The sequence below is a fragment of the Anguilla anguilla genome, chromosome 16 (assembly GCF_013347855.1).
Source record: "Anguilla anguilla isolate fAngAng1 chromosome 16, fAngAng1.pri, whole genome shotgun sequence".
In the NCBI taxonomy this organism is placed as follows: Eukaryota; Metazoa; Chordata; class Actinopteri; order Anguilliformes; family Anguillidae; genus Anguilla; species Anguilla anguilla.
In genome coordinates this window covers 20777262-20803277 of record NC_049216.1, presented here as the reverse complement: position 1 = coordinate 20803277, position 26016 = coordinate 20777262, and positions in this window count along the sequence as shown.

Below are 26016 nucleotides of genomic sequence, written 5' to 3'. Positions count from 1 at the left end.
ACATCACAGAACACTCACCAGTGGTTGTGTGCGTTTTTCTACTGGAAAAATTTCAAAGCTACTTGTCCCACTTTCTACTGAGGCTTCTAACTTAAGTTAATTAAATAAGGAAAATACATAATGTGATGCTATAATAAACACTGGATATATTCAGGAAGGTGAGGGAGACACACATGTACATTTTATTTATTTTCATGAACTCAGATGTGGAAAAACTACATCTAGAGATTATAGTTGTTTAGGTGCTCATTGCATGGGCAAGTAAATTCCCCTTGACCTGGAGTGTGTAATATCAAACTTTCATAATAAGTTTCACTCTGTTCTCTTTTGGCTAAAAAAATACCTGTAAACCTACATCCACTGCTAAATGTATAAATACCTTTTACACAGCTACTTCTGGCACACATTTATATTAATCTGGAAATAAATTGGCAGTAAATGTCCTGTTATGGTGAATTTCTTTGCAAATGTAATACTTAGCTGAACATCCTTAATTTACTGTAGATCTGAACATAGCTCATCTAGCTCCACAAAATAATGAAAGGTATGCCATCCATACATGTATGCCAGGATTTATTTATTAATTTATTATGAGTGCATGGTTTGTGTGTGTATGTGGATAATGCTTTGTTATAGATGGTTCATCCTTCACACTGAACACAGTTTGAAATGATTAATACAAGTAATTACATTCTTTGACATTCAGCTGTACTTCATCAGCCTTAGCTCAACATCCATCAGCTTAAGCTATACTGACATCAGTCTCAGCTTTGTTAGCATGTTAAAAGTACCGGTAGTATGCTAACTATCACTGCCCATTTTTGCATGGCCCGCCAGATTTGCATGGGGTCAAATTCTGGTTCCGGTGCACAGCAACAACGTCACAGCTAATGTAGCCACCGTGAAGCGAAAACTATTTACATGTATTTTATATTTAAGATGCCAGTAATTATGACAGTAGCCGTGTTGGCAAGCAAGCTAGCTAACATTAGCCACATCTCATTAAGAACATATTGTTAGCTACTAAGCTAGCTAGCTAGCAGGGCTAGCCCCCCCCCCCCCCCCACCCCCCCCCGCCGCCCTTTCCTTCACAGTGAACGTAACCAGCGTAACGTAACAATCATGCCACACTGCACAAACGATACCAATTAAATTTAATATATGAACAATAATAAAATAAACAACAACATTAAAAACCAAATAATCCTCATAAACACTGACACAGGTCCTTTGGTTTTCTGATTTACATCCTGAGCTTATCAAGCAAACTATAAATATTTTTCAAGGAAGGTAACATACACAGAAGTAATTTTCCACATCGTGCTAGTTAATGAGAACAGTGGCATCTCGTGTTAACAATGCACGCTCTAGCAATTAAAATAATATGAGAACATATTTGAATAGCAGCTTTTTATATGGAATTTCTTTCATCAAAAATACCATTATTTTGTTTGATTTTTTTTCAATTTCACAATGGCATTTTACAGGATTCATTTTTTAATGCACCATGTGGAGCCATATTAAATATTATGTTCAGGTGGGGATATTTGTATATTTGTTATTTCAGTACAGAAATACCCCATTGTGCTTTTTAAATGTCTGGCACTCTATGAAAGAAGGAGAGGAGGAGAGCGTGGGCAGCACAATGTGCTTGAGTATAGCTGATTCACACCAAGCTGTGTTTCCTCTTTTAACTGCTTACAGAAATGCTGTCATCTCATGCAGAATTTTGTTTTTCAAGTTAAGCTTTATAGAAATTGTGATTCCATCTCTGAAATCTACTAAACAGCACCCATACATGTGCAAGTACATACATAGGTGCTAAAGGTTTCCAAACATTATTATTATTATAATTATTATTATTATTATTATTATTATTATTGTTGTTGTTGTTGTTCAAAACAGTCGTTTATTTTTCCACGTGGACCAAATCTCAGAACAACATTAGAAATATGTAATTGTCCCACTTTATTTTTCCAGTCAGTATTATCAACTACAGACATAGTGGTGATTACATATATTTTCATTGTCAGCATACATACACACCATCTATAATCATGAATATTCAATTTCTACATTGATAATACCGTAAATTATGATGTAAATGAATTACTTTTGCCTCCAGGAGGCGAGCGATGCCAACAGAAAGATGTTTGGGAGGGTAACCTGGCCCGGTCCGTGTGCTGAAGCACTGTTAGCCCTGTGCCTCCCTCCCCTATGCTCCCGTTCATCGTGTTACGTCCACAGCTTGCCACTGAACCATTGTTCTGTCTATAGTCTGGCATGGTAGCTGTGTTCACAATGCCCCCTGACTTCAGCAGATGTTACAGGCCGCTATGAAGTGGCCCCAACGAAGGGGTGACACGGAAGACAATATTCAGCGTGCCAAGTTTAAAACAGCAATACTAAAGGCAAAGTTTTATTTATTTATTTTGTTTGTTTTTTGCAGCACTGCTTACTCCTGTTCACAAACTTAGAGGTGCAATTTCAGTTTCAGGTGCATATACATGGATTCAAAGCAATGACTTTATAGCTCCACAAAGTGTTGAGATTAGGTATAAGTACAAGGTTGTTGACCATGGGGCCACACCAGAAAACTAGTTGAAAATGAAGCTCATAGTTCTGTGGCAGTTCCACAACATTCTACATGTTTCTCCCTGCTTAAAGTGACCGGCTGTTTATATTAGGTTTCCTCCGATCCTTATTGTGTCATCCCTCCATACTTTGGAATAGTATGGTAGAATAAAATAGAATAGAATAGAATAGAATAAAATAGAATAGCATAGAATAGAATAGTAAGGGATAAAACTAAAATTAGATTACTCAGAGATAGCAACAACAGCAAAACAGCAAAAACAGCAAAGAAGGTTGGATGACAACTTAGTAAATAATACTAATGAGTGTACTTAAAATAAAATAAAATCAAGGGAGTATTTCAAAGACACTGTAGCTATGCAACACACAAATAAATAATATCATCCATGGTTTGAATGTGTTGTGTGTTATCTGGGTTGTGGATATAACCAGTAGCTTCTCTAGCCCCACGTGTAAGCATAAATCATTAGACTAACCCGCAATGAAACACTCAGTCAGGTTATTACATACAGATGTATTTGTGTAGCTTTGAAAATAATGAAGGCTTACAATTATGCAGTAAGTTGCTTATGTTAATCACCCATTCATAGAGCTACACAAACACACAAACCACAATAAATAAGTATTTTGTTTACATTTCAGATATAAAATGTAGAAAGGCAAAAAAAGATTTCAAAATTTGCCCTAAGATAAGACAGCAGGTTTATGTATTGTGAGTTTGTCTTTAATTTGTGTCTCATCCTAACTTTAATGTACCAAAGATGCCATCAAGTTCCATCATGGTATTATGGACATTTCTAAAAAGAAGGATCAATGATGGAATTGATTTAAATGACAATTCAGGAAAAGCTGGGGCCATAATAACAGGTTACTAGATGACCATACTGGCCAGCCAGTCAGGCTTTTTAGATAAAACGGCGAGATCAACCTAAAAAATTCAATGGAGGGCATTGCTATGGATTTTACCGTCTTCTGTCTGCATAGTATAATTACAGATATATCCGGTTGGGTCTTAGTTTAATTGGAGATTTTAGCATTAAAATATACTGTCTTCTGATGTTCACTTTAGAGTCAATTGCACATTAAACACCAACTGGGCAGCTTGAAATGGCAGCAGTGAATTTAAACGTACAGCAGTTAAGTGATTGACTTAATGTTACAGCACATTTCATTTTCTAGTTCCCTGAAATGGTAATCTGTTGATTTCCTCTGACTTAATTCTTACATGTTGCAGTAATGCTGACTTAATTCTTATGTGTTGCAGTAATGCTGACTTAATTATTAGATGTTACAGAGAGATGCAATAGCTTGTGGCATCTCACATCCCATGACTTGACTTGAGAATGAAATCTAAAATACTACACATGAGATGCTCTTAAAGAAAGGTTAGGTTCGGGAAATACCCAAAATACTCCATCCCTCCCTCACCAAAAAAAGAAAAAAAGTTTGAATTATTTATCTTTATATTTATTTTGAGATTAAGTTGTGATTAACACCACCAACATGTGCACCCCACACAGGAGCAGTTACTTGAAAGAATTCTCTCCACGATTAGCCTGCTCCTCTACTGAACACCCGTTCAGGGACTAAACTTTAATAATTTATTAAAACCCTCAAAATCTCACCCAGGGGAGGCCTGAAATGCCTGTGAAGGATTGTGAGCTTATTTAGGTTGGCAAAGAGGCTCCATGGAAGTAGATTCTTTACTTCTTTAATCTATTTGCTATCATGTGCTACTAGTAATTTCATTTTGATGTCTTAATTTGATTTCCACTTTTTTCAGCAGATGAACAGGAGAGACAATAGAAATCAGGCAGCAGCACCAGTGCTGTAATCAGTGGACCTGCTCAAAATGTGATTCCTCCCACACACACCCCTCCCCCACACACTTTTTCACAATGCTTTAACATTTGGATGTAGCTCCATTAGGATGGGGGGGATCCATGATAATATTAACCAATTATAGATGTAAGGCTCACCATAAGCTGCAGACAATACAAAGACAAAGAGCTAATGCCAATTATAATAAGAGATAATGCAATGCATTATCAGAGACATATTAACTATTCTCATCCCATAACAGTGACCATCATTACTCAAATTGCACCCTCCTCTCAACGCTGAAGCATGCAAGGTGAAAATATGTTATTTTTACCCAATCTGAACTGTTTTATTGCATTTTAGTGCCTCGTTGGTGAGTCATTTTTATCTGCATGCATCATCAGTCAGCTTGCTCTAATGAGGAAATGTAAGAGGTGAAAATAAATAGGTTGGTAATTTGTTTAGTTTAGGAGTCGTTTTTTTAAATATATAAATAAATAAATAAATAAATAAATATTCAGTTCCCTGATTGTACTGGTCGTCATATTATTATCGCACATTGCACATATTATATTTGCCAGGCCTTTTCTTCCCTATATTCTATTTCCATTTTATAAACTAGCCTGTCTACAGTATTGAGAGTGAAAATCCATTACAGACAGCAGACTGTGATGATTGCCAGCAAGTTAAAATATCTGTCGCTAATTTGTATGCTGTTCTAAGTACTATGGGCAACACACAGACTATCCACAGGTTGATGAGGGCCACCATTTGTAAGGTTTGGGAACAAAGGTGCAGACACCAAGACAAAGGCCCCAATCTGTTGATCTGTAATTATGTCAGAAGCCTGGCACAGTGGCGACTTGAATTTGACGTTTGTTCTTTTAATCACACTGCAGAAGCATTCAGACAATGAATGGATGCCCTACTTTTCAGCTGACTTTAATAATGGCATCTAATGAATTTAAAAGGCAGGGTCCTGAAATTGAAATAAGAAGACAGAGAAGGAATGAAATACCTAGCGGTTCACCGGGAGTTGCTGCTGCTTCGATTGCACAGAAGTAAGAGCCAGAGTATAGACTTCATAAGCACGCATTCTCAGTTGTTAGTGGGGGGCTCCAGGTAGACTTTAAGCATTCTTTGTACTGGCTGCAATACATGCCCCCTTTTCCCATTCTGTTAAAAACATGATCGTGATCAAAAGCAAAAAAGGAATCACAGACATGGGCTAAGACGTAAGATGTGTTTTATAAAGCAGTTGCTTCAGAATAGCAACATCTGTTTTTCAGTTCCATTGGTTAACCACAACCCATGTATTTAGCCATGTAGATACTTCAATAAAAATAGATTAAACCATGGAGAAAATTACCATATGGATTATAAACCACATTACTGTAGAAATGTATTGATGCAATATTAATCCAAAAGGAATCTTACTGCTAGTTTAAAAATGAATTGCCAATCCGAATATGTATGTTACATTTAAATAAATAAATAAACTGAAAAAGCAATTTTTTTTAAAATAAAAGGGTCAATGCTTTATGATGCCTACATGTTTATCCCACAGATCAATAGTTACCGTAGATACTGTTTTGAAATCATATCTAATAACAGCCATTAATATTCCAGAAGTATCCCTTATTGCTCCCATTTAAATCAATACTTCTCAGGAAAACAATTAATACTTGAGATTACTATTATCATCTGTATTATATATCAAATCAGCACTGTAAGATCTCTATAGAAATGACAATAAGCACCGGAAACCGATCCCAGTGGAAGCAGTCCGTTGGACGTGCTGAGGACACCACAATGTCAGCTGGCTTGATTAATGTTGGTACATACAAAATAACCACTGTCTCCAAGCTGTTCAGTGAACAACTCACTGAACTATGCTGAATGCTTTCTATGGTAGTGTACCTGATTATGGATAGGTAACTGAAACCCAGAGATCCTACTATGGAGCTATGCTACTAGTGCAGTGCCTTTGGGATTTGGCTCACTTGGCCTTTATTTCTAGGTATAAATGGACAAGGGATTCACAGTCTAAACTTCATAAGACCTTGGTGATAATTAGAAGACCAAAGGGAAAAATAAACATGAGAGAAAACCTTCAAACCACAAAATGAAACCCTGTAACCCACTTTCCCAGTCAGCAAAATCCATACTGTGTAATAGGTAGTGAACATTTTAGCAGCTTGAGAGTTATTGGCATCAACCTTAATAACATTCTGCCCCTGTATATCATTCTTGAATTAGATCAAATTTTTTATTTTTTTTTTATTTGTTGAGCACAAAGGCTCACTGTCATGATTTTTCATGTAAATAATTCAATAAAAGTGTCAGCCTTCTCAGTCTACATTAATATGAGGTGTAATATACTGTAGGGTGTGGATCAAGTCACAACAGGACCAGTCACGACACTCATAGGCTGAATATTTGTAGCCTGACAAACTTCTCTTATTTTACTTTGCTGAGGACCACAGCCCCACCTGTTTTATTTAATTTTTGTTGCTGGAACAGAGGATCACCTGCCTCACTGTTCTTTCCAGAGTCTTCTTTTTAATGCCAGGGTGACCAGGAGTCACTGGTAATCTCCTGTAGCTGTGGGGGTGGCATACATGCCTGTGTTTATCATCTGGTTCCCCAGATGACTCTGGGGAACCAGATAATAATGGAGGGACAATTATTGCAGTCCGGTTGGTAGAAGAGGGGGGAAATGATAATCTAGGACATAAAATTGATTTTTTTGCTTCTGCATAAGGTTTGACTCACATGGATAAGGAGGGGGAGGGGTGGGGGCAGGAGGAAAAATGCTGATTAGTGATTTTAATAAATAAATTGCATGGTTGGTTTTAAAGCATGATTTTCATCCATTTCCATTTGAAAAAATGCAAAAAAAACAAAATAAAATGGTGCATTGAGAAAAAGTAGAATTTCTGTTCATCCATCCATCCGTCCGTCCATTCATCCAGTACCTAACTCACTTATTCCTGGCCCGTGGGTAGGTGGGTGCTGCAGCCTACCCCAGCATGCATTGGGCAAGAGCCAGGAATACACCATGGACAGGTCAGTAATCCATCGCAAGGCACACACCACTCACTCGCAGTCATACCTAGACTCACCAATTAGCCTAACCTGCATGTCTTTGGACTGTGGGGAGAATGAGTACTCAGTGGAAATCAACGTGGACATGGGGAGAACAATCCCCGGCCCTGGATTCTAGTTTATACCTGTGAGGCAAAAGTGCTATCAAAGGTACAATTTAGGCATCCAATACATTGGTCTAGACGTGCATATGTCCAAATCATTGGTTTAATATCCACTGTTATATAAATATATAAATATCATGCAATTAAATAATATTTATAAACATTTCTGAGTGATTATTTTCAACTTTTATATTAGCATGGATACATATTCATTGGTTGATTGATGGATGTTAATGCTTCCCCAATCATATGGCTGAAATATGTTAAAAAACAAACAAACAAAAAAAAAAAACAAATGGGTTACCATCCAAAGGTAACAAAAAGATGGAGGTCAGCACCTCACCCCAACTTTCCATTTCTATTTAATTTACCAGTAAATTTAGACTTCACAGTTCATCTCTCATATTTGAATGTGGGTAGATATATTTATATAGATGTGTTTCATTCAAAATATAAGGCTAGCTAGACAGACACAATTGCGAGCGTGTTTAAATAAATCTTTTAATAGCCATCTACTTTAGCTTTGAGTCTAATTTTAGCTATTTTTTTGTGTCAAATCAGGCCTCTGATGCTAAAAAAAATAAAAAATAAAAATAAACTTAAAAGTAGGAATCATATTTGCCCTTCTTTGCTTGCCAGAGTCAACTCAATTTAACTATTGATATAAGGTTTATTATTAATAAGTTTGTGGAGTTTGGCTCTTACAGTATTTTATAAGATCGCTTTGTTGCTTGGTAGCTGCTAGCTACTTAAAATGGTCAATGTGATGTAAAATATCCTAGAAGCTACAACATTACATAAAATTACAATCAACAAAAGCAGGATAAGCCACATGATCCTGCATGATCACAGCTTGGAGTGGTTTCTCTCTTACACACATATTTCAAATAAGTTCATGTTTGCTTCTATAAATGCAACCATTATTTCAGATGTGTAAATAAACAATAAATAAATATACGTTAAATTACATTAAATTTTATAGGATTCCGTTTTAATATGGGTCACAAATGTATGAATGGCTAGGTTTAGTGCCGTTAGTTGTATTTTAAAGGTGAATCCCCATTTTTGTTCCCAAGCTAAAATTATTACTTAAAGTTACAATCTCGAAGATCTCAGTTTCATTCTCTTTGGCAGTACCAATGGCGAGAAGCGGTAATTGCAGGTGTGTTTTTGGACCTCACTTCCCAACTTCCAAACAGTGTCTCCTGTGTGACGTCAGTCATTTGGCACCTTGGCCACGGTAACTGTAGAACTTACTATCGACTGAATAAAAAATGGTTGTTATAAAAGTAACGTTATGTACATACTCATTCATTGTCTAACATTAGGCTAACTTAAGCTGTATTTACACTGCCGAGCCGGGTTAAAACGCTGTAGCAGACCTGGGGTAGAATTAGTGATGATCAATTTCCACTGACATTCTTTATCCACCTTTTGCTTGGTATGAACATCTTTACACTGCAGAGAAGAATCCGCGGGATCTGCTGTGGCTCGTGCAATTACGTAGCTTGTGCACAATAAACATTGTCTTTCTCGTGAATGATTGTTGTGTAAAACAACTGCCTTGCAAAATGTTACCCCTGGTGTTTCTGGTTTTGCTAGCTAAACTGTTTGAGAATAAAGCGGAGCAGGGTGTTAAATTAGCAATCAGAACAAGAAGAATAAAACAAAAACAAAACAGATTTCATCAACAAAAAAAAGGGCATCAAGGTGGAAGGAACATATAAGGAAGCGTAATAAAATAATAGCAACGCTAATCCATACTGCCATATTTTTTTATTTAGTTTTCTCCGGCTTGACATCTTTACACAGAAATCAGACCCGGCTCTGCTCCACCTATACCCTGAGGTTAATGCTCCGTGTGAAGACTGCTTTATTCCGATCATTATAAATTATATAAATATATTGATGGCAATGTAAATAACGATAACGTTAAGGCCAGTTCAGATCAATGATTCGCAACGAGCCGAAACGGTTTTAAGATGTTGCAGAGAAAATTGCAACGGTGTGGACTGGTTAGTTGCAAAGCGTCTGAAGCTTTTATACGGTCTATGGTCTGAAGCCATTGCCTGCCCTGGGGTCTCAAAATATCTTTTTTAGTCGTTTTAGAACGTTTACAATCAGACGTCTTGGAATTTTGCAAGTTGCGTCCAGTCTCGTTGCGAATCATTGATCAGAACTGGCCTTTATTTAGCTACATTGCAAAGTTGCAACAAAGTAGCATTCGAGAGACTGTTTGCAAGGTCGGTAGTGGTCGGTAGCGTTAGCTAGCGTTTTTTCTAATTGTTAGCTGACCTTAGATTATGTTAATTACATTAGCTAGCTAGCTAACGCAACGTTACCTGATATGAGAGATGGCTACTGTGCACAATGTTGTCTAAACTAATGTTGCCTTTCTTGACACGATCCGGTAGCTAGCGTTAGCTGTGAAAATAGCTATGTAATTTAGTAACGTTGCATTGTCATCAAATGTAATATGAAATCTACATCAACAAATAATATGACCTCTCATGTTACACAAAAACTTTTTAGGGTTCCATAACTTTCTCTGTCATTGTAAGGCTAGCAGACACCGGAAAAAAAAAACAGTACGCCGTTCACACACAAGTTAGTTGAAGAGCGAGCCTGTTGCGTTAGCTCCGCCTACCCTCTCTAGCGGACCAACCACTGATGGGTGATGGAAAGCGCGTCACTAACTGTGCGCCGCTTGTGTTTTTTTTCCCGGGAATGTCGCCACAGACACCCAGTTCTTTAATCATAAATTATTATTATTATAATAATATAAATTAATATAATAATTAATTATATTATGGCTCAATCACCATTGTGTTACCTAATTCAGCGATAGATAATGACTTGACTTAGACATTTATTTTAACGAAAATCTTCGAGATCATTACTTTAAGCAACAATAATTAGAAACTTTCACACTTTGATACTTCTTTGGCTGAAATGATTCCAGTGCTTTGATTGATAGTCCATTTTGATGACACCGCAACAGTGGAATATGATATATAGAATAGCTTCTCTTTATTTTATTATTTTTTTATTTTTTTTGCTTTATTACAAACATTTTCAATAGTGTACTAAATGTAGGGGATGATGAGCATTCATCTTTCAGGTGCATGTTTCTTTATTTATTTATTTGTTTTGTATAACACTACTTATATGAACTGTTCTCCTCAGAGGAGTTAACAAAATGTCGTATCAACAAGTGAAATAATAAACAATATGTCTTAATTTTAATGCTGATTTCCAATTGTGTTCAACTGTGTTTTCAGCAATAATAATTGTAATTAGAAAGATGATGTTCAAATTGCTGGGGGCGTTAACAGCATTTTTCTCTGCCAAATCTAGCTGCCTTTTCACTGCACAGCCTTGCAACAGGTTACATCAGGCATAAAGGAAATTTCTGAAAATTAAGAACTGATTCTACAAATACACATGGGTTTAAAAAATGCTTTTTCTCAATTGAGTGTTTATGGTGTGTTACTGTATTGTGTATTTGGCCTGGGTTGTCAGATTTCATAATACAGCATATGAAAGAGAGGGACAGTATGTTTTGATTCAGGTTAATTGTTCATGGTCTATACACAGTCACATTGTTACAGTGGCATGCTCTGTTTGACCAGATCATAAGCAAGTTTTTCTCTCTGTCCTCCTCAAAAATCTAACGGAAATCTTAAGTAATTTCAAAGACTCACCAATGCCTTTATCTATGCATATACATTAAGGGGGGTGGGGCTGGTGTGGGGGGGGGGTATCTAGGGTCCTGTCTTGGAAGGTTGTACTACCTCTCTGTAGAAACACCAAAACTAAAACTATTAAAAATGTCAGCACCCACCACCGCCAGATAATACTAGTCATTATTGGATTTTTGGTTTTAAAGTTTGAAAGCCCCATCTGTGATATTCACAGGGTAACAGGTGGTCTTACCCATTATTAGTGACAATCATCACATTTTTGCTGAGAGCAGAAGAGAATTTGCCATAGGTATTCAATAGTTTGTCTTCTCAGCACTACGTTTAGTGAATAACCATTTTACATAGTTGAAAATCACATGTCAGTTTACTTTTTAATAGGAAGAAGTTGGAAACTATAGCATGTATCAATTAATTCCAGCCCTTTGGCTCTGGGCTACCTCCTTATGTATGAAAAGCTCATTTTTGTGAGGAAGAGCATTTCCTTGAGTCTAGAGTATGGCCTCATATGTGGAGCCTCTTATGATAACAATACCCACTATTGCTCATGGCTATGGCCAAATGCAATGGATTTTTTTTTTTTTTTTTTTTTTTAATATCTGTGTCTCAAAATCTGTTCCCAATCCCATTAAGGCCTGGAGGGCTATTTCTCCCCATAGTTTTTATTGGTTGAATTTCTGAGGAGCATTATCTTTTGATAGCCCATATGGGCCAGGTGTATTTAGCATTAATGGATGTCAAGTGAAGCCAACTCAGAACATCTTACAGAGGGAGCTGAATTAAGAAGTCATACATTTGTTCATGACCTGGTTACTGACCTTATGATAAGAAATATATTCTTGTGGGTTTCATCTCCTGGAATTCAAGATGCAATTTAAAAATGAGCTTAGGACAACCTTCCCATTGCAGATTGTATTACAGTTTATTTAGTTTCAATCTTCTTTCCATTTCATTTTTTTTTTGTTTTGTTTTTGTGAAGAGATGGGCAATGTGTCCTGTACAATAGCCCCCCAGAATTAGGTAACTGACAGCTCAACTTGGTATGAAACTAGAAGTAGCATACGCATGTATGCCTATTCAAGCTCCTTATTATTCCTTATACAAAAAGTCAAGCATGAAACAGAAACTGTGTCCTGTGATAGAAAACTCAATGTGCTATTCAAATGAGAGAAAGGGCACATCTGGACAGTATTTCAAAAGAACAAAACGTGAGAGAGAAAGTTAATAATTTTTTGGTATGAAGAAGGGCCAGCACAAAATCAAAAAAGGTCACTCCTTGTAAGTACTCTGATAAGGAGATGCAGCATTCTGAAATCTGATACAGAGAAATGTGTATGATCAGAATATAATGATCTGTTGAGATCTCAACCACTGGCTTAATTATTGGTTCTTAATGGCATATTACAATGGAAAGAGCAGTTTGAATGTTTCTCTGTATCATTTGCCCTTAACTCGGACTTGCAAAGGCAAGTACTTCTTTCTGAAGTCAGCTGAAGCTAAGGACAAATATTGCTTGAATCAAGGCCTTAACCATAGTTACTAACATTTAGCATTAGCCACATATTGTATGCAGCTGTATATTAACAGAGTCATCTTTTGTTGAGTAATTTGCTGAAGGCTACAGCAGCCACTTCAAGGAAGAGAAAGTGAAATGTTCAGATTACAAACTGTTGTTATTAACCCTCACACTGCCACCCCATTGAAATTAAACAATCAAAACATTATTCAGACATACATTTATTTACATCTTAATATATTACCTCATATATATTATTATGATTATTATTATTATGATGATAATAATAATAATAATAATAATAATAATAATAATAATAATATATGTTTTGCTTTAAGCTTGAAAGCAGCAGTCTCACAAAGAAACAATTCACTCCCATGACAAATGCTGTACAAAACCAAGGCTTTTACAATTAAATGGGAGCAAGGAAGTTTTACTGCATCATAAAGTTGTGACATAAATTTTCTGGTTTTTTCTGGTTCATATCACTGTATGATAATAGTTTGATGTGTAGCCCCAGGCAGCAATAATCATAAAAAAGGCAAGAAAGTCTGTGAGCTAAGTCAATGTTTTATTCACACACACACACACACACACACACACACACACTGGGAGGTGCAGGAGATAGCAGGCATATAACAAATAATGACTCCCAAGAACATTATGTATTTATATGTGTAAGAGGGAAAAAAAAAGAAAGACATCTTAAATTAGACTCGTCATTAGTGTTGGGCTGCTGTAGATTATGCAGATTGGTAGCATTTACTGCCATTTTTTCAGTGATCTTGCAAATTAAGTTAAATCTATTGCCTTAGGCAGGGGGTATGCATTGCATCACTTTTAGCCAGTTGATCCTCCTTGGCTGCAGCTTGCCCACTCTCTCCAGGGTTCAGTCCGCTACTACCACTCAATAAGCAAACTTAAGCCTGTTGCTACAACAGTGGGTGCTTCTCCCATGCTGCCACATGTTGTTGCCATAGACACTGTATGGGGAGCCTTTAATAACCTTGTCACCCTGAACAGAATGCCAGTGATCAGTTCACCAGTGACAGAATTCTTCAGATTACTGGAACTACACCATTTAGGGTACACATCTGAAAATAACACTGAGAACAAGCTTTACACTTAATCCTGAAGCAATTTAATGTTTTGCTGCCACATTAATTATTCATAGGACTTAGTGTATAATTGCACATAAATCTCATTGGAGCTACCTCAGAGCAGTCAATATAAGGTTCTTGAAGGTTCAGGAGGCACACAATGACTACTGTTATTGCAAAGGACTATAATCGCTGTCATCAGAAATTTTAGCCATTACAAAGTGAGGCTTTATGAGCCCCACAATGCTATGGTCATTTGATTGGTTCGGATGAATTATCTATTAATATGGTAGCTCCTTCCATTGTGGGGTTCATGGAGCATGGGTCATTCATTCTCTCTACTCTACACTTAATAATAAAATAAAATATTAAGTAAATTTGGAAAAAATAACCCTAGTAAAGACCAATTTTCTTACGCCCACAAGAGCTTCCTAAGCTCCACAATGGGAGCTTTCACTATAGCCCTCAATGTCTCTCTGACAGACTTTATATTTGGTGCATATACCTAGCTAGCTAAACACATTAACTGTTTATTTTATGCATGGCTATGCTTATTAAATGATAATGATATTTATGTTAATATTGATGGCAGTAAACAGATTTATCAGCAGTTCCAGCATGGCCTCACATGTCCTTACACAGTCTATGAATTTATACATAATTTGATTATATCACAGAAAACATTATTCGTTATACCAGAGCATGTTGTCACTTTGATGTACAGGGGTGATGCATAGTTTCCGGCCTGTTGGAAACTCTTCAGAGGTGTTGAAAACATTTACATTGCAAAATACATTGCAAAGCATATGGGCATTTAGAGGTTTTTAGAGCAGTGGAATTTTATCAACTCACTGGCTCATCAAGTTTTCCTATGGCCTAGAACAATTTAAAAGGTTAAACTTTTAGTGTAAAAGGATCATTGTTTTGATATGGGATAAGCAGAATACTACTGTTTTGCAATGTCAGTCCTTGAATTGAAACATGATTGCTCATATACAGTAAATGCGAAAACTCAATTGTGGTCATTGAATTACATTTTCATGTTTTTGTCAGTTTTATATTTTTGCTCAAATTTACTATGAACATATTTAATTAATTACTTTCTCATTTATTTGTTCATTCATTCATTCATTCATGGCCATAATGCTTCAATGACGTATTTTATTTTCCTGGTACAGTTTTCATGCCATGGCTTATTATTACAATTATATCTGTCGACTCTGCAGGCTAGCCTGATTGTAATCTTTTCCCCTCTTTAAACAGCGTGATTTTATAATTAAGAAGGAACCCTGTAGCTGGTGTTGACCTATTCTGACACATTATGAACCAGCTTTCTTGGAATCAAAGACAAGAGTTCCCACCTCAGATTTTAATCACAGCTTTTTCCGACATGGTGAGAGTTCTACTGCTGTTCATGCAAAGATGGGGTGTGTGTGGGGGGGTTTGGGGGGGGGGGGGGGGGGGGCAGGAGGGGGTTCTTCAGAAAATGTATCTTTGTAGATTCTCATTCTTTTGATGAGCAAAAATAGGAGGAGGTTGGGAGTGGAACTGAATTTAGATGAGAAGAATTTAAGCATTCAGCCACAGCCAGGAATAAAGTACGGAGTTGGTGACATTCAAGTATTCTGCCCTCACTGTATAAAAGCACCAAGGAAATTGGAAGGCTTGTTAAACATTCTGTTGGTCAACACTGGATCGGAGCAAGTAATATCAGTTGATTGTTTTGTGTGGGAAGAACGCCAATAAAACAAAAAAGAAAGGACATATTCACCTATAGGCACCATGCAGTGCAGCTCACAAAAGCCCTGGGCTGGCATAAATAAACTTCCTGATAATGACAAACATGCACAATTTGTACCACATAATAAGCAAGTAAATGTGGATTTGTGACAAGATGCATGAAAGGAGATTGCTTTGCCTGTACTGTAATTAGGCCTTCAACAATCAGGAGGAACAGAGGAATAAATAAGGTTTGATGGGGTCAGAGGCAGTCAATTGGGCGGCAGCCTGAGGAACCAGTAGCAAATCTCTAAGGTGCTTTGTATTCCGCTGTGTCTGCTCAAGGCTTGCCCTCTGATGAACTGACAAAGCAGCTGCTTAAAAGCGCCAAATAGCAAAGCAGCAAATATGAAAAATAGAATACTTTGCTAAAGACTGGACAAAAACACAGTATATACTGTATATAACAAAATGGGAAGGAAATTATCTGCTTGGAGATTTTGTCTGTGTAAAAACATTGAAATATTTCTGTGATATGCTTTCCACCGAGTTATTTGCCATCTCTTGTATGTAATGACGCACGTAAAGCAAATACCCTGAGCAGCAGAAGGAACATCCTGTTGCTGAAATCAGTTCAACCAAGCACATATGTGTGTCCTTCTTCCAACCTCTGAGCTGTGCATTTCAGTAGAGGCCCATACGTCATGCACAGCAAGTGCCGGCATACAGCTGTTGGCCAGGGTGCCATGAGTCACTGATACACAAGTCAGGGGAACTGTTAGTGGGTGAGACCACAACCAATTTTGCCCTGCATCATTCCACAGGAGTGCTGCCCACCCTCAGAACTACAGTAGCGTGGTCACCAAGGATTAGTGTTTCAGCTGTATACATTGGCCAGCTTTCTAATATTAAAAGGTTTTAGTCGCAATACAGTACACAGTGTAGGTGAACGTGAAAGCCATGGTTCAGTAATCACATTTGATTTTATGAACATGCTTCATCAAATATGATTCATATTATAATACTTATATTATTTCATCTAATAGAATCTCAATTGTAGTGCAGTTGCTGAAATTGATATATTCACAGTTAGATGAAATTCACAGCTGGTGTTTTCTCTTTTCAGTTTCATCATACTGAAATACAGCAACAATTTAGTCACCTCTAATCTGTCAATCCAGCAAGCTGAGGCTCTTAGCACTTCAGGAGTCATTAGTCCCTGCACACCATGGCAACTGAAAAGTGCATTTTTTCCCCCAATGAAGATGGTTATCTTGCAGTAGAACAGCTTTTTTCCTTCAACATTCTTTTACATTCAACACACATTCGCCATCTACTGTAGATAGTGATAACCATTGCTATCTTCCGTAATTGAAGCTTGACTGGAAATCTAAGTTCAAGTACATCAACTTGACGTTAGATTTATGAACATAGAAGTATACATTCTCATGAAATGACAGTATTACTCCTGGTAATCAACCTCTTCTTTTCCCATTCCCATCATTAATCTATTTTATTTATGTAAAATATAACATATTTCCTCTTGCAATTCAGTTGAGTGCAGTAAAAATACTAAGCAATGATTTTATGAAAATCATAGGGACTAAATGGTTCATGACACATCTACAATCATCTTTAACCACCCATTCACTCAACAGATGCAATATATGAAAATATGTAAGTCAGTAAAAGACAAGTTGAAGAAAAAATCTCTGACCACTAACTTTTTGCATGTACTAATTTATGTTTTAAAATTTATGTGGGGGCACCTTGGATCATATAATATATATATATATATATATTTTTCCCCCACTGAATTTATTTTGGAGAGTAGGAAGGGAGAAAAAAAGGCAGAAATTAAGAGTTAATATTAGTCAGATTCCCAATGTGAATATTATACTTACCAAACAATGATTCAGTAACATATACACATTGTCTTGTATTAGGACTTTCCCTTACTGTATCATAATAATAATAGTAATAATAATAATAATAATAATTAAAGCTGCAAGTGGCGTTGGGAGGGGTCCAAGCATTGGGTATACACATTTTTTTAGCACTAGTGCGCCCCCATGGAGCAATTTTAAAATGGTTTTGTCCATATACCTTCACCCAACATAGAAAAACCTGTTTTTCAAACTAGACCCGACGGTGTTGGATTACTTAGTTGTGTCGCCATGATGTCTCCCAGCCACTTGCTGTAAAGGCCTTTACTGTGTCGTAACACTTAGCTTCCGTGCCGCAACTAAAAAAGGCATCAGACACATATTCCAATCCATTGCTCAGCTTAGCAGAGAATGCACATTTCAGAGTGCCTCAGAGACAGATAGAATAATAATACATATGTCAAATAATAAATACGACATTGAAAAAAAACTAAATAAAAACAAAATATCAACTCGCCATCCCTGCTACCTGCGTGCTGCGCGCAGAGTACCATATTATTTATTTAGACACTGGCAGACTACAGAATAAATTCCGTCTTTTGTTTATATTTAATGTTAGTAATTGCAGCGAGAAAGTGCAGCTGTAGACACAAGAAAGTTTGTTATATTATGGTAGCAACAGAACGAAGCAGACTATTTACCATCATTGTTTTATTATACCAGCGTGTTTTCGCACGTCTGTAGAGAAACTCAAATACTATCAAAAAAATGGTTTTGCAATTTCTCAGCGTAATGACGGATTCAAAGACTAAACAAACTCACCCGATATTGTCTTCAAATGGATCCACGCCAAAGAAAAGTAATTATTCATCCTCTCAAAAAGCTTCTACTAACAAACTTTTAGTAGCATGCACTCTGGTACTGTCTTCCATTGCTTCCCCGACCCTCCCCTCACTGATAAAAACTAGACACGATGATGTTGGATTACTTAGTTGCGTCGCCATGGATGTCTCCTAGCCGCTTGCCATAAAGGCCTTTACTATGTCGTAACACTTAGATGGCATGTCGTAACACTTAGAAAAAGTCAAAATGGCGGGCAAACAATATGGCGGACATAGGTGGTCCCAATAGCAAAGTTGTAGAGCACATTCAGATGCATAGGTCGATGACGTTTTGTGTTGATCTGACTTATGGTATAGGAGTTATGGCCATTTAAGCATGACCCTTTATTATAGCATCATCATCTGGCTGGCATAGATGATTTGTAGGGCCTGAGTAGTGGGGGGGCCAAAGGAACCAACCTACCAAATTTGGTTGGTCTAGGACTTATGATTGCCGAGCCTCAGACACTTTTAGGTGAGAAAAATAAGAATAATAATCCTAACAGATACAATAGGGTTCCAGCAGCTTCACTGCTTGGACCTCTAATAATTATAACAATAATACTTTCTTACATGAAATCGTATTCAAAAAATGAACAATTTATCTTCTTGAAGTTCATACTCCAACAATCTCACCCCACTCCATTTAGTGATTTATTTTCTGAGGGCTGTGTTGACCATAGAGAGCAAGACAGAACGGGGGAGCCAAAGAGAACATCTGTCCCTCATCAGGCGAGATCAGCAGGGAGCTGGGAATGAGCTACAGATGGCAGAGTGGTTGAGGCACAATGGAAACAACTATGTCACATAATGCAGGTCTAAGATCATTTATCAACAATGAATGTATCACTGGATAATCAAACTCAAAAAGCAGAGTGCATTGCCCACATTTGTAAAAGTGACTTAATCCATTTAGGAGATGAAGTCACCGTAATTATCACATATCTGTCGGGGAAATTGTATGTGTCAAGCCGGCATTCCTGTTGGGAGGAAACAATATGGGGTTTTCAAAAAGTATCAAGTCTGTTAGTGTGTAACACTGAGAGATTGCATGAGCAGGTGTGCTAGAAATAACCTGCTATCTGTAAGCATGAAAATAAGGATAGTTTACAGTAGAAAAAAAAAAAAATACAAGAAGTACATATTAAAACATTATGTTCTTTTGAGGTAAAATTTTCCTCATTTTTAAGAATTTAGGCACTGTGAATTGCACGAAGGAGGAACAATTGATTCTTGGTGGAGCGATTTTACATTCAAGTGGGTATTAGATGTGATACTGTGGTAAAGTTAAACTGTCAACTCTGCTGTCACAAACACAACAAAGAGCACATGCTAATGAAACACTGTGGTCTGTCAGGCCACTATAAAAATAAAAAAAATTTAAAAAACCCAGACAGCTGTTTAACGAGTTTAACTTAATGCAGCAGATGCATACAGCACTTCCTTCAGATGTTATGTAGCAGAATTCCAGTTCCTCTTATTGCACATAACTGTCATTTGCTGCCAACTTGTTTTGTCTCTCTACCAAAACCCCAAAGATGATTATACAGATTTATAAATAGAAGTTGATTATTTTGCATAATTTCCCATCTATAAAGATAATGCCTTTTTGTCATCAGTATGTTTGAGGTTGTGCTGTCACAGTGAAGACATTGAACTGTCACTGTCTGCTGTCACAAAGCCAGCTAATTCTAACCTGGCCAGATATGACAACTGAATACACATCATCAATGATAAGCTACAATCTGGGAGACCAGAAAATACCAAGATTTAGATATCATCATCCATCTTTGTGAACGTTAGCATAAATGGCATTTCTATCTCAGTGGCACATAATGGTTCCTCCTTGCTTTTCTTTGATTTTCAAAATACCGTTTAGACTCCTGACTCACTCAGTCATATCAGATAACCATGAATGCCCAATAAGATAAAATAATGGTAAAACCATAAAAGTAATAACAAAATATGTTGCCTTATTGTTACACAAATACTCATGCTCAAATGTACTATGTGTTAAAGCTAGGTGTATATAACATCTCTTTAGCATTCATTTTTTGTAGTTGCTCTTCCTTCAATTAATGTGTTAAGTCTGAATAAATTACTATTTCTACAAAATCAGGGCCATTCAGAATGGGTCTATAATAAATAAATAAATAAATCCTGCAATACCCATTTTCCTGAAACCTTCAGAGTTTGTTCAGTATTCCAGAGCAAGGGGAAATAAGTCCTTTTGGCTTTCCCAGCTCATGACTGTGTTTGCTGTGCCATTAGAGGCCAGGTAACACCTGTCATTGGGTGAGAGACTTTAAAGCAATACCAGCTCGGAAGAACCTAACTGTGATTGATTACAGATCAGCTGGAAATGGTCTTTTCCCATTTTCAATTGTTCCATGAGGAAATTGCTCATTTTCGTTTAAGTCCATTTCAATTTTTTTGGAACAAGACAGCGCGCTAAATTTATATATTACACTGTGCCTAAGCATCGGATTGTGATGCATTGCGCCACACATTGGATAATAAAAAAAAAATGTTCATTTTATTTTCTTTTTTCCTTGTGAAGTGGCTCGGTTATATTAGTGTGTACATATTCCTATTTGTCAAACACAATCCTTGCCAGCCCCAAATGCATATTGCAGTTTATGTTGTTTGACATCAAAACCTCTTTCACTCTTTCACTCTTACTGTAAAAGGGCAGCTTTCTTATCTTTGGTGAATATGCATGAACAAATCATGAAGAGATGAAGCCTTATGAAAATTTTGGTAAAGTCTGAGTTAGATTGTGGTCTATTTTCAAATAGCTAGTTTTCCCCAGAAAACTGAATATATTTGAGCCACGAGTAGATTAGATTTTCTTATCAATTTTTTTAAAAATGTAAATAATTTTTTTTTTTTAAACGAAAATAATATATGCTGTGAAGAAAACACTATATATATATATGTGTGTGTGTGTGTGTAAAGTATATATTCCATGTTAGTATTGTCATTATCTTATAAGGTCAACATCCCCATGAACAAATAAAGCCTCCTTTTAATGGCCAAATAGCATCTGGCGTGTGAAGTGGTGCGACCATGAAATTCATAGGCTTTTATCACCCTGGGTGCTACCTAAGGGACCAGAGTCTGCAATAGGGTGCAAAGAAAAGAAATTAATATCATTCAGAAATAGTGATTATGAAAAACATCTGGAAGAAACGCATGCCGCATATCTGGTAACGGAGATTAGAAATGCGAATGATAAATTTTACATCACGGGGAAACAAAATGCATAATGACAGTTAAGGATTTGAGTCCTGTTGTCAGATTACTATTTAGTAAGAAAAGCAAAGAAAGACAGTCGACAAACATTTAATTAAGACTGGCAATTTAGACAATGCTAGACCATGAATGTGCTGTATGTCTTCCTAAACAGACATGTCTAAGGTCCCAGCCATGCAGGCTGCCATTATTAATGATGGAGTCCTCCTCCACCAGCCTTGGTAATACACAGTAAGAATGTGCCATTGCATGTTCCATCACACAGAGAACAGATGGGATACTTTTGATACTATAATAGTTTGTTTGACTTTTTTTTTTTTTTTCATATAATTTCAAAAGACAAAGCAAAAGATGTGCTTGTTTTTGTTTTTTTCTTTGTGGCTTTTAGGTTGTACACAAATAAGCTGTGTTGAAAGAAAAAATCTTCGTTCTATTTTTAAAGGCAACTTCAGCAGCCTTCCTGCAATTACTTCATTCTAAGTTAGACATGACTGACATGCAGGGACTTGTCTTCTTCCATGAAGCAAATACATTTCTGACACATCTGCCAGATGAGGTTATATTATTTGAAGAATACTTGAGTGGTGTTAATTAGTATGTATTATGAAGCAATTCTAAAACAAATCATTTGAAAGGAAAAAAAGGCCCTCTCAATTTACCAGTTTTTTGTTCATCCATCTTTATTTCTGCAAACTGCCATTTCCTCTGAAATAATTTTACTTCTCAAGGTAGACTGGAGGCTGTGTTGAAATATAATTTAGAGTTAAATTAAGCAAACAGACTTATGTAGGGATACTCATGGCTGTCAGGTATCTCAATAACATAAGGTAACATGTAAATAGAGAAGATATGGAGGCACCACAATCATCATCCATATTTACTGATAATATATCACTGAATACCTTGCCCCCAACTGGTATGGCTGGTACGGCCAACAGAATTTGGATTTGGATCGTTTGCACAGGCAGAGAAAAAATTACTTGCAATTACTAAAAACAGGGCAGTGAACAACACCTTGCGCTCTCCATCTTAAGGAGAATGTCCAGTCAAAGTGCTCAAAGTGCCCAAAATTTACATTAAAAAAACTCCAGCAACTTTTTCCAAATATAATGACAAGATTACTCACGAACATCCACAGTCCTTGTTGTGCACGGTTTCATCGAAAACTACTTCCTATCAAAGTATGCCAAATGTGTATATCTGCACATCACAACCAAAGCATGCCAGTATTCTGGGGCACAGTGTCACCATTAGTTTCAAAACAAAGTCTGCACAAAGCCTTTTCCATAATAAGCTGTTAGAAATCCGGGCTTCCTTCACTGCTGGGTAAATGATAGTATAGTGGGCAGTAGTTAACACAAAAATAAAGTGCTGTTGAAGTTTTTTTCTGTATTATGCTTCTGTATTATTTAGTTATACCTGTACAAAATGCTATATTAACTAAAATACTATAAATGGATGAAGAGATTGTAAACAAGAGAACAAGGGAATGATAGCACTTAAACTACTATGTGTCTAGTCATGGGTCTGTGTGAACTCCCTCACTCCATTTATATTCAGCCCCATACTCCCCCCTATATAAGTTCCGGCTTTATGTCTTGGAAATAATTGTATATTATTGATCCAAATTGCACTTGCTAACTGGATAGCTTTGCAAATAACGTGTACTATACAGTGTGGATTTACTTCTGTAAATATGTGTCTGACTGAGCACAGCGTTGATCCCCTATTGCAATTGCCATTGATGTTTCCAGTGACTGAGCGAATGTGGTGTCCCATACTAATGGCTTTCACACAAAGCGCAGGATATTTTTCAAAGATGGGACAACAGGTTGAAGTAAGCAGGGTACCTCTCATGTATATATACATTTCAACATGCTATTTTTAATATATCATATATATATATATATTTTTTTTTTTTTCTCCCAAGTCTGCCATGATGTAACTGCTGTTCATTGACTGAGAGGTTAGTCCATGATTTCACTGTTCATATGGTTATGAAAAGTCCAGCTGCAGGGTGTGTGTGTGTTTGTGTGTGTGCGTTAGGCTTCCATCAAGTGTAGCCACAGTTCTATTGAATGTAGATCTACTTTTTCTCTGAGCACTGTAACAAGGCTGCCTTTAAAGATACACATGCACCCATGCAGATGCAGATGGAGATGCCAGTCTTCACTGTAGTCAAGCATCTTGGTGAATTCACTGCAATGGCATCCATTCAAATAGTAATGAATGCCTTTTTCGCTTATTAATGGTGCTGACTGCCACACAGCTGTCAACACAAGGAACCATTTTCCCTGTAACACCCAGAGCCACAAGTGCATTGCTTTTATCAACATACAGTGTTATTTAGCCAACCTGGATTCACCATGTAGGTCATGCTATATTTTTCTTCATTATATGATTTGTCTCATACAGTTACACTGCATATACAGTACTATGATACTCATACCACTAAATTTTCCCATGAAACCATGAAAGAAGCCTTTTTTATGAAGGTATCACTGTTTGTAACAAAGCAATAAATCACTTCTGTGCTTCATCTGCCCTTTCCCCCTTTCTCTGATAACCTCATTTCCCAACATTGTTTCTCCACGCTGGGTTTGCATACAAATGTAGCGATAATCAGACATGTAGCATATGATAAGTCATTCTTTTTTTCATTCTCAGCAATAAATGAGATTGGCCCACACAGGGGCCTGGACAGACGAATCTGCGGTCCTCCGTCATTAAGTTCAGGGGACAAGTGATGCGGGGCTGGGAATGAGCACCTGAGCCCACAGAAGTGTTCAAACTGGACTGAGATGATTCTGAAGGCGTTTTTCTGTCCGCCCGGCTTTCTTTCATTATCAAGCTGTGTCTCTACAATGTGCAGGGCAGCGTTAACTGTTTTTTCTAACAACCAATCCATTAGCAGGCACTTGTACCTGCATGAAAATGATTGATATCTTATGCATGAAGGGCCAGAGAGCTGTAATTGCACATTCTATGGGTGATTTATTTGGTAAGAGAGCAGGAATTTGAATCATGAACTGCTTCGGTACACATCTGCTTATCTCTGTGCTTTGTTTATTCATTAATGCCATATGTCTAGCTCAAAGGTCTTGTGTTTTTATAACTGAGTTCAGTCATCTCATATTTGAGAAAATCATCATTCACAGGTTTTCAGGGGACTGGATTTTAGTTTGGTTATATCACGTGGAATTACACTACATAACAATTACACCACATGTGTATGAATATTCCCTGTGATGAGCTGAAATCCTAGTGCCACAGAAAGTTCCTTTTTTTTTATTTCCCATTGTTCTGCTAATCCGGAAATGCACAATTGCATTTGTAAGCCAGTCTCATCACTGCAACCTCCGACAGTCTGCGTGAACAGGCACTGTTCTGAAACAGACTCCCCCTGTCTATTCTCACTACACAGAGCTTGCCAGACAAGCTCGCAGTCATTGCATCAGAGCAGTACACTTCATATGAAGTTTGTGTGGGCAGACTGCAGGTGTCTGATAGGAATGATAAACAAATGTAAATCTTTCTTAAGTGGAAGCTGTGTGTTCGTTCATGTGTGTGTGTGAGAAGTTCTGAGGAGTCATGACCGGATGTCATTCCCCATAGGTGGATCTCTCCACTCGATGTTTCAGAGAACCAGGGTTACGATAACCTAAAGTTTCCAGAGGTAGTTTGAAACTCTGTAGTGAGTGTTGCAACCAAGGACAGATGATTTATATGAGCTACATGTGGTGTTCCTGTTCTGTGAGCTTGGGTCGCCCACCGCTTCGTGACTGAGCTGCTATATGCTTCCACTTCACAATAACAGCACTTACAGTTGATTGGGCCGGCTCTAGCAGTGCATAAATTTGGCAAACTGACTTGTTGGAAAGGTGGCATCCTATGACAGTGCCATGTTGAAAGTCACTGTGCTCTTCAGTACGACTCATTCTACTAGCAGTGTTTGTCAATGGAGATTGCTCGCCTGTAAGATTCATTGTATGCACCTGTTAGTAATGGGTGTGGCTGAAATAGCCTAAACCACTAATTAGAAGGGGTGTCCACATACTTTTATGAAAATGTAGTGTAGCTTTTCACCATGTCGTATATTCACTCAAAACAAGAAATAAAACAGACAGTGGTTGCATGCAAGGTTATTAAGTAGGCTGTGACAAACTGATTAAGGTGAACACATCACATAGCGTATATTGCATGCAAGCACTATCCATAATTGTGTTCTGGTTGTGTGTGTGTGTGGGTATATATATATGTATATGTACACACACACACACACACACACCGACACACACATTTTTACTGGGCTCTTGAATTGAGTTTGCTC